The sequence below is a fragment of the Ursus maritimus genome, assembly GCF_017311325.1.
Source record: "Ursus maritimus isolate PB19 chromosome X unlocalized genomic scaffold, ASM1731132v1 scaffold_X1, whole genome shotgun sequence".
Classification (NCBI taxonomy): domain Eukaryota; kingdom Metazoa; phylum Chordata; class Mammalia; order Carnivora; family Ursidae; genus Ursus; species Ursus maritimus.
In genome coordinates, this window is record NW_024423319.1 from 98,904,831 (window position 1) to 98,915,219 (window position 10,389).

The window sequence follows — 10,389 nt, forward strand, 5'->3', positions numbered from 1 at the left end:
GATTTCTTTTGGTTAGCAAAACCATGTATGAATGCAAGTCTTTTGTAAAAGCAAAGTGGTGTATCACAAACTTTTGAGGGGCCAGATACACCCATATCCCAAGGCCAGGCTGCTGTGGAACATACACGGATAAGTGTTTCTACAAGCCAAGAGCTTGGGAAGGTATGTGAGTGTCTATGTAGGAGTCCAGCTCTACCGCTGCCACGTGTGTGGAAAGATACTCACCCGCGTAGCCGGCTGAAAACTCATGTAATGAGCCCTCCAGGTAAGAAGCCATACCAAAGTGAAGTATGCGATAAAGGCTGTGCCAAAATGCCGGCTATTCATCCACAGTCACAAGCATTCTGGTGAGAAAACCACTATCAATGTGAGGCATGTGGTTTACAATTTACAACTTCTTGTAGTCTCAAAATTCACACAGGGACCTACAGCAGAAAGAAGCCAGCATACTGACCTATCTGGTCATAGGAAAACTGCAGGAAAGTCTTACATGTGTCATATCCATGAACAGGCACCTGTCTCTCATTTTCCCGTCACACGCACTTAAGGAAACATATGGGAGAAACCCACAAATAGGTGGTTATCTGCAGAAGAACTTCGGCTCAACAGCAACTGCTGAGCTCATCAGTAAGAAGAGCTGGACTGAGGGGAAGATGCACAGGAGGAGGGTCCGAAGCCCATCTCATCCCACGGACACAGTGAGGCAAACAGGTGCAACCACGCCACTAACTCTGAAGATGACCTCAAGACTGGCGGAACAGATCTTCTGGCTAATTGCAGAGAAGAGGCCACATCCAGAAAACAGGAAGGCAAAGATGCAGCTGGGAACCAAATCCCAGGTAAGACTGACCACAGGCAGGAGAAACACTGCAAGCCCACAGAAACAGGAAGATGAGACCCCACCCCCGGCACTGGGGACCCACTGGGAAGACGAGTCCCCTCGCTTTGAAAACCTATTGGGTTTAATTTGGGGAGCTTTGAACACCGGCGGGCTCACCTTCAGGAGAGCAGGGAGGCAATAGGAACCGGAGTCCCTGCCCTTCAAGAGTCAGAATAAGTGCACCCAAGACACAGCACCTAAGCAGCGGTGTGAAACTGCCTGGGGTACTTGTGAAGGAGATTTATTGACTAATCGTAGAACATGTGCTGGAGGGGCAGGGATTTCAGGTATCTCCGGGAAGAAAAAAGCTGGTAGGCACCATTTCTTGTCCACTCCCCCAGCCTAGAGAGCTCTCCCATCTCTCTTGCTAGTAGCACATGTCCTGCCCCAGGATTCCCTCGCAGACTCACTCCATCCAACCCACCTGCGAGAGCGAATGTCCCCCCAAAGCACCTCCTGCCCTACCACACCCCACAGGCAGCCTAAGCAGGGACCAGTGCCACTCTAAAGTGACTCCTGCCCTGGGGAGAGGTGGGGATAANNNNCAAGTTTCAGCAACACTGCCTCTTAGCTGGCTGCACAGGAAGTAAACCTTGACCTTGGGTGCACCTTTAGCTGTGGCCCAGAGGCTAATTACAGACATCCTGGCTGACTGCCAGCCCTGCCCACCAAAGAGCTCGCAGTGGCCTCAGACCTCTCAACAATGCAGAGACCAAACCCTGCCCCGTGCTCCCACAGCAGGCAAAGGAGCTCATTGCAGCTGGCTCAGCTAAAGATAACCCATGGCTCAGCTCCAACAGTAGTGTTTATGTATCCCACAGAGTGCATACCCCTTGGAGCACCTAATTCTGGCGATCTGGGGGGTGGGGTGGGGGACTGTGCTACAGGTTGCCACAGGACCTGCCACACAAGGCCACTACTTTCAAGAAACCAACAAAGAAACTAAGACAACATAGAGGAATCTCTGCAAAATTAAAGAACAAGACAAAATCAGAGTGAAGAGCAAAATGAAATGGAGATAAACAATATGCTTGATAAAATTCAGAGTAATAGTCATCAAGATACTCAGTGGACTTGAGAAAAGGGTGGGAAATATCAGTGAGAATTTCAATCAGGAGATAGAAAGTATAAAGAACCAGTCAGAGATGAAGAATTCAATAAATGAAATAAAAATACATTGAAAGGAATTAATAACAAATTAGAGGAGGCAGAAAAACAGATCAGCAATTGGAAGACAGAGTAATAGAAATCAACCAAGCTAAAGAGCAAATGGGAAAAGAAGAATAAAAAATGGCAGTAGGTTGAATGAACTCAGCAAATCATCAAGCATGTAACCTTTGCATTATAGAGGTGCCAGAAAGAGGAGAGAGAAGAGGGCAGAAAACTTATTTGAAGAAAAAATAGCTGAAAACTTTACTAATCACTGGGGAAGGAAAAGCACAACCAGATCCAAGAGGCAGGGAAAGCCCTCAACAACATCCATCCAAGGAGGTCCACACCAAGACACGTAATAATTAAAATGGCAAAAAGTAATGATGAAGAGAGAACTTTACAAGTAGTAAGAGAAAAGGAAAACTTAGTTACATACAAGGGAAATCCCATAAGGCTATAGGCTGATTTTATCAGCAAAAACTTCGCAGGCCAGAAGGGTATTGCAGGATATATTCAAAGTGCTGAAGGGAAAATACCTACAACCAAGAATACTCTTCCCAGGAAGGTTATCATTCCCAATTGAAGGAGAGAGAAAAACTTTCCCAGACAAACAAAAGTTGAAGGAGTGTATCTCCACTAATCCAGCCTTTCAAGAAATATTAAAGGAAATTCTTTAAGTGTAAAGAAAAGTCTATAATGAGAAGAAAATTGGGAAAGGAAAGAATTTTATAGGTAAAAGCAAAGACATAGTAAAAGTATTAATCACTTATAAAGCTAATATGGAGGATAAAACACCAAAATAGCAAAATCAATGATATCTACAAAATATAGTCAAGGAATACACAAAAGAAAAAGAAAATATGACATCATCCATGGAAAATGAGGAGGGGGGAGTAAAATGTATTTTTAGAACATGTTCAAACTTAAGTGATCAGCAACTTAGTATAGGGTGCTATACATATAAGATGTTACGCGTGAGCCTAATGGTAGCCACAATAAAAACCTGTAATACATACAAAAAAAGAGAAAGGAATCCAAACATAAAGAAAGCTACAAGGGAGAAGAACAAGAGAAGAAAAAACTAAAAGAGAAGAACTACAAAAACAACCAGAAAGGGGTGTCTGACTGGCTCAGTCAATAGAACATAGGAGTCTGGATCTTGGGGTCATGAGTTCAAGCCCCACATTGGGTGTGGACCTTGCTCTCTCTCTGTCTCTCTCTCTCTCTCTCTCTCTCACACACACACACACACACACACACCAGAAAAATTAACAAAATGGCAATAAGTAAAATCTATCGATAATTATTTTTCTTAAGTCTACATTTATTTTTTTGAGGCATAAAGAGAGCAAGTGAGTGGGAGGGAGGGGCAGAGGGAGAAGGAGAGAAAGAATCTTAAGCAGGCACCACTCCTGATGCAGGGCTTAATCTCGTGACCCTGAGATCATGACCTGAGCCAAAATCAAGAGTCAGGTGTTTAACTGACTGAGCCACCCAGATGCCCCAATAATTACTTTACGTGTAAAGGGACTAAATGCTCCAATCAAAACACTGAGTAGATAAGAAAAACAGCACCCATCTATATGCTGGCTACAAGAGACTCACTACACACCTAAAGACACATAGACTGAAAGCGTAAGGTTGGAAAAACATGTACCATACAAATGGAAGTGGAAAAAAAAAGTTGGGGTAACAATACTTCAGATACAAAAAAGGCTTTAAAACAAAGACTAGGAGTGCCGGGGTGGCTCAACTGGTTAAGTAGTGGACTCTTGATTTCAGCTCAGGTCATGATCTCAGGGTCTTGAGATCAAGCCCTGTGTTGGGCTCCAAGCTCAGTGGGGAGTCTGCTTCAGAATTCTCCCCCTGCTTGCCCTCTCTCTAAAATAAATAATCTTTTTTTTAACAATTTTATTTATTTGACACATAAGCAGGGGGAGCAGCAGGCAGAAGGAGAGGGAGAAGAAGCCTCCCTGCTGAGCAGGAAGCAGGATGTGGGGCTCCATCCCAGGACCCCGGGATCATGACCTGAGCCAAAGGCAGACGCTTAACCGACTGAGGCACCCAGGTGCCCCTAAAATAAATAATCTTAAAAAAATACAACAAAGATTAATAACAGAAAAAAAGAAGGGCATTATGTAATGACAGAAATATCGATCCATATACCCAACACAGTAGCACCTATATACATAAAGCACCCTTTAACAGACATAAAAGGAGACAGTGGAAGTAACAGAATAACAGTAGGGGACTTTCATACCCCACTTAGATCAGTGGACAGATCATCCCAACAGAACATCAAGGAAACAGTGGCTTTGAATGAGACATTAGACCAGATGGATCCAACAGATACATACGGACACTCCATCCCCAAAACAACAGAATACACATTCTTTTCAAGTGCACATAGAAGATTCTCCAGGGTGGATCATATATTAGGACATAAAACAAGGCTCAATAAATGTAAGAAGCCTGCAATTATATCAAGGATCTTTTGCAACCACAATAGTCTTACACTAGAAATAAATTACATAGAGAATCAATTTCTACAGGATGAAACTAGAAATCAAATCTGGAGAAAATGCAAATTCATGCAGGTTGAACAACATGCTACTCAACAACAAATGGGCCAAACATGAAACCAAAAAGGAATTTTACAAAATACGTGGAGATGAATGATAATGAAAACACAAGGGTCCAAAATCTGTGGGATGCAGCAAAAGCTGTTCTAAGAGGAAACTTGAAAGCAATAAAGGTCTATCTTAAGTAACAAGAAAAATCTCAAACAACCTAACCTTACACCTAAAGGACCTAGAAAAAGAAGAATAAAACGCAGAGCTAGTATAAGGAAGGAAATAATAAAAATTGAGTGGAAGTAAATGCAATACAAACTAAAAAACAATAGAAAAGATCAATGAACCCAAGAGCTGTGTCTTTGAATGGATGAACAACTGATAAACCTTTAGCCAGGCTCATCAAGAAAAAAAAGGAGAGGACTGAAATCAGAAATAAAGGTGAAGAAATAACAATGGACATCAAGAAATACAAAGGATTTTAAGAGAATTTCATGAAAAATTATATGCTAACAAATCGGACAACCTAGAAGAAATGGGTTAATTCCTAGATACATACTATCTTTCAAAAGCAAATCAGGGAGAAATAGACAATCTGAACAGACCAATTACTAAGAATGAAATTGAATCAGCAATCCAAAACTCCCAAAAAACGAAAGCTCAGGACCAAATGCATTCACAGGTGAATTCTAGCAAATATATAAAAAAAGAATACCTACTCTTCTCAAATAATTCCAAAAAATAAGAGAGGAAGGAAATTTCCAAATTCATTCTACAAGGCCATCAGTACCCTGATACTGAAACCAGAGACATTACAAAAAGGAAAACTGCAGACCAGTATCTCAGGTAAACATAGATGCAAAAAATCCTCAATGAGATATTAGGAAACTTAATTCAATAATACATTAAAAAAATCATTCACCAAGATCCAGTAGGATTGATTCCAGGGATGCGAAGGTGGTTCGAAATTCATAATTCAATGAATGTGATACATCACATTAACAAGAGGAAAGATAAACACCATATAACCATCTTAGTAGACGCAGAAAAAGCAACATATATTCATGACAAAAACCTCAAGAAAATGGGTTTAGAGAGAATATGTTTTAATATGGTAAAGTCTATATTAGAATCGTTATTGATAATGGGCATGTAAGAATTTCATAGTCACAACTGTCAAGAAGTCTAAGGAAGAATAAAGAGGTGATGTGAGATGGGAATATCTTGATTTAAAATCTGTGAGACACAATTACATGATCGACACAGAGAATAAAGAAAATTGTACCTTTCCTAACCTGCCAAGTCTTGTTGATTATACTCATTTTTAAAAATGTGATAAAGAAGTTATTTGGGAACCAAAAAGTTAGAATCTCTGATGTTTTATCTAAGAACATTTTCATTTTAGAAGGAACATTTGGGGGCGCCTGGGTGGCGCAGTTGTTAAGCGTCTGCCTTCGGCTCAGGGCGTTATGGGATCGAGCCCCACATCAGGCTCCTCCGCTATGAGCCTGCTTCTTCCTCTCCCACTCCCCCTGCTTGTGTTCCCTCTCTCGCTGGCTGTCTCTAACTCTTCAAAAAAATTAAAATAAAATCTTTAAAAAAAAAAAAAAGGAAAATTTGCACCAAGGAGTAAAAAATTCCTTAAGGAGTAAAAATTTAATAAATAAATAAATAAATCTGTCTTTCTATCCCATCAATATGTTAGTTTCCAAGAACAAATATGAATTAGTCTCAGGATCAATGTTTAGGTACAAAGAACACAAGTTTAACTTCCAAAGAGCCACAATGAATGAAGCACTATATTCACTCCTCCATTTGTGTTTATTCTCTGAAATAACCATATTCCTCTAATTATAAGCACACATGCCGTGTGTGTGTGTGTGTGTGTGTGTAGTGCCACACAAATTCCTATGACACGGTTTTGTACTTGTTTTAGCAGGAGAAGTACCTGGAGTATTAATGGCTAAGGGTTCTGCGTGGGCAGGCGGACCACCTACTTGCTGTATGACCTTCTACAAACTCCTTTGTTTCATTCAAACTCGGTCACGTCATCTGTGAAGTGTGGACATTAATAGCACTCTACCTTATTGGGTTGTTGTGAAGACTAAATGAGTTACATTTGAGGCACATAGAAGAGTTCCTAGTATAATCTGACTCTTGGGGCGCCTGGGTGGCTCAGTCGTTTAGCGTCTGCCTTCGGCTCAGGGCATGATCCCGGAGTCCTGGGATCGAGCCCCACATTGAGCCTGTTTCTTCCTCTCCCACTCCCCCTACTTGTGTTCCCTCCCTCGCTGGCTGTCTCTCTCTCTCAAATAAATAAATAAATAAAATCTTAAAAAAAAATAAATGCTCAAAAGGTGTTAGCTATTATCATTATGTTATTTTTACTTTTAAAAATGATTAACATTACAAAACATAGGAAGCAAACTTTTGTAACTGAAGGGAGAAATAGTTCTGCAAACGGTTAAGTTATGGATAAAACATCTAGACAGAAAATCAATAATGAAAGAGAGAACTGGAACAATACTATAAACCATCTATACTTAACAGACACAAAGAACTCTCCATCCAACAGCACTGGAAATCACAGTCTTCACAAGTACACGTGGAACCTTCTCCTGGAGAGATCATGCTAGGCCAAACAGGTCTCAATAATTTTAAAAGATTTAAATCATACAAAGTATCTTCTCCAACCATGAGGGAATAAAATTAGAAATCACGTTAAAAAATGGAAAACTGGAAAATTCACAAGTATGTGGAAATGAAACAACACACTCTTAAACAACCAGGGCATCAAAGAAGAAATTGCGAAGGAAAATAGAAAATACTTAGAGATGAGTAAAAAAGAAAATACAACTACTAAAGCTTTCGGGATGTAGTGAGGGCAGTAGTTAGAGGCAAAGTTCTAACTATAAATGTCTGTGTTAAAAAAAACAAACAAAAAACCAAAAAACCAAAGATCTCAAATGAGTAACCTAAATTTACACTTTGAGGAACTAGAGAAAGAAGAGCAGACTAAACAAAGAGCTAGCAGAGGGAAGGAAATAGTAAAGACTAGAGCAGAGAGAAAAAAAAATAGAGAAAAAATAACAGAAGTTTGGCTCTTTGGAAAGAAAAAACCTTTAGGTGTAATAAGAAAAAAAGAGATAAAAGTACCTAAAAGAACAAATAGAAGATGACACCAACAAATGAAAAGATATTCCATGCTCATGGAACTGCAAGAATTAGTATCATTAAAATGTCCATACTACCCAAAGCATTCTATACATTCAATGCAGTCCCTATCAAAATACTAACATTTTTCAAAGAACTAGAGGAAATAATCCTAAAATTTATATGGGATCACAAAAAGACCCTGAATAGCCAAAGTAATCTTCAGAAAGAACAAAGCTGGAAGCATAACAATCCCAGATTTCATGATATACTACAAAGCTGTAGTCATCATAACAGTACGGTGCTGACGCAAAACCAAACTAGATCAATGGAACAGAATAGAAAGACCAGAAATAAACTCATGCTTATATGGTCAATTATTTTACAGCAAGGGAGGCAAGAATATACAATGGGGGAAAAGAGACTCTTCAATAAATGGCGTTGGGAAAAGTGGAGAGCTACGTGCCAAACAATGAAAATGGACCACTTCCTTACACATACACAAAAGTAAACTCAAAATGAATTAAAGACTTAAATGTGAGACGTGAAACCATAAGGCTCCTAGAAGAAAACATAGGCAGTAATTTCTCTAACATCGTCTGTAGAAAGATTTTTCTAGATATGTCTCCTCTGGAAAGGGAAACAAAAACAAAAACTACTGGGTCTACACCAAAATAAAAAGCTTTTGCACAATGAAGGAAACCATCAACAAAATGAAAAGGCAACTTACTAAAGGAGGGAAGGTATTTGCAAACGATATATCTGATAAGGGGTTAAAATATCGAAAATATAAAAAGAACTCATACAACTCAACAACAAAAAAAGCAATTAGATAAAAAATAGTCAGAAGACCTGAACAGACATTTTTCCAAGGCAGACATACAGATGGCCAAACAGCCACATGAAAAGATGCTCACCATCACTCATCATCAGGGAAATGCAAATCAAAACCACAATGAGATATCACCTCACACCTGTCAGAATGGCTAAAATAAAAAACACAAAAATAACTAGTATTGGTGAGGATGTGGAGGGAAAAAAAAATCCTTCATTCACTGTTGGTGGGAATGTAAATTGGTACAGGCACAATGGAAACCAGGATGGAGATTCCTCAAAAAATTAAAAGTAGTATTAGCAGCTGATCCAGTAATTCCACCACTGGTATTTGCCTGAAGAAAATGAAACCACTCATTCGAAAAGATACATGCACCCCTATGTTTAGTGCACTGTTATTTACGACAGTCAAAATATGGAAGTACCCAAATGTCCATTGACAGATGAATGGATAAAGAAGTGGTGTGTCTACATATATATACCCACACAATACATACATAAACACACTCTAGAACATTACTCGGCCATAAGAAAGAATGAGATCTTGGGGCACCTGGGTGGCGCAGTCATTAAGCGTCTGCCTTCGGCTCAGGGCGTGATCCCGGTGTTATGGGATCGAGCCCCACATCAGGCTCCTCTGCTGGGAGCCTGCTTCTTCCTCTCCCACTCCCCCTGCTTGTGTTCTCTCTCCCGCTGGCTGTCTCTCTCTGTCAAATAAATAAATAAAAATCTAAAAAAAAAAAAAAAGAAAGAATGAGATCTTGACAACTGCTACAGCATGGATGGAGCTGGCGCATACGATGCTAAGTGAAACCTGTCAGAGGGACAAATACCTTATGATTTCACTCTTACGTGGAATTTAAGAAACAAAACAAAGAAAGAAACAAAAAAGAAGACAAATAAAAAACAGACTCTAAAATACAGAGAAGAAACTGCTGGTTGCCAGAGGGGAGGTGGGAGCCACCCAGGTGCCCCATAAAATAAAATCTTTTTAAGAATTTCTTTAAAAAGAAACGACATTAAGAAAGCAATTCCATTTATAATAGCATCTAAAAGAATAAAATACCTATGAATAATTTTAGCCAAGGAAGTGAAAGATTTATACACTAAAAATTACACAACACTGCTGAAAGAATTTAAGGATTATATAAATAAATGGAAAGACATCTTGGTTCTGGGATAAGAAGACTTAATATTGTTAACATGTTAGTATTACCCAAGGTGATCCACAGATTCAGTGCAAACCCTCTCAAATTTCCAACAGCTTTTTTCACAGAAATGGGAAAGCTGATCTTGAAATTCATGTCAACAATACCCAAAGTGATCTATGGATTTAATGCAATCCCTGTTACAATTCAAACAGCTTTTTTTTTAAGATATGGAAAAGCAGATCTTAAAATTCATACAGCATTTCAAGGGGCCTGAACAGCCAAAGAAATCTTGAAAAAAAAAAAACAAAAACAAAAACAAAGTTGCAAGACACAACTTCCCTATTTCAAAACTTACTACAAAACTACAGTAATCAAAACAGCCTGGTATTGATATAAGGAGAGATCAGCAGACCAATGAAAAAGAACAGAGAGTCTAGAAATAAACCCACACATCTGTAGCAAATTGATTAACTACAGGGCCATGTCTATTAAATGGGGAAAAGAATGGTCTCTTCACCATATGGCGCTGGGATGACTGGATTTCCACAGGTAAAAGAATAAATTTGGACCCCTACTCCCCACCATATTTAAAAACACAAAATGTATCAATGACCTAAATACAAGAGCCCAAACCAGAAAACTCATA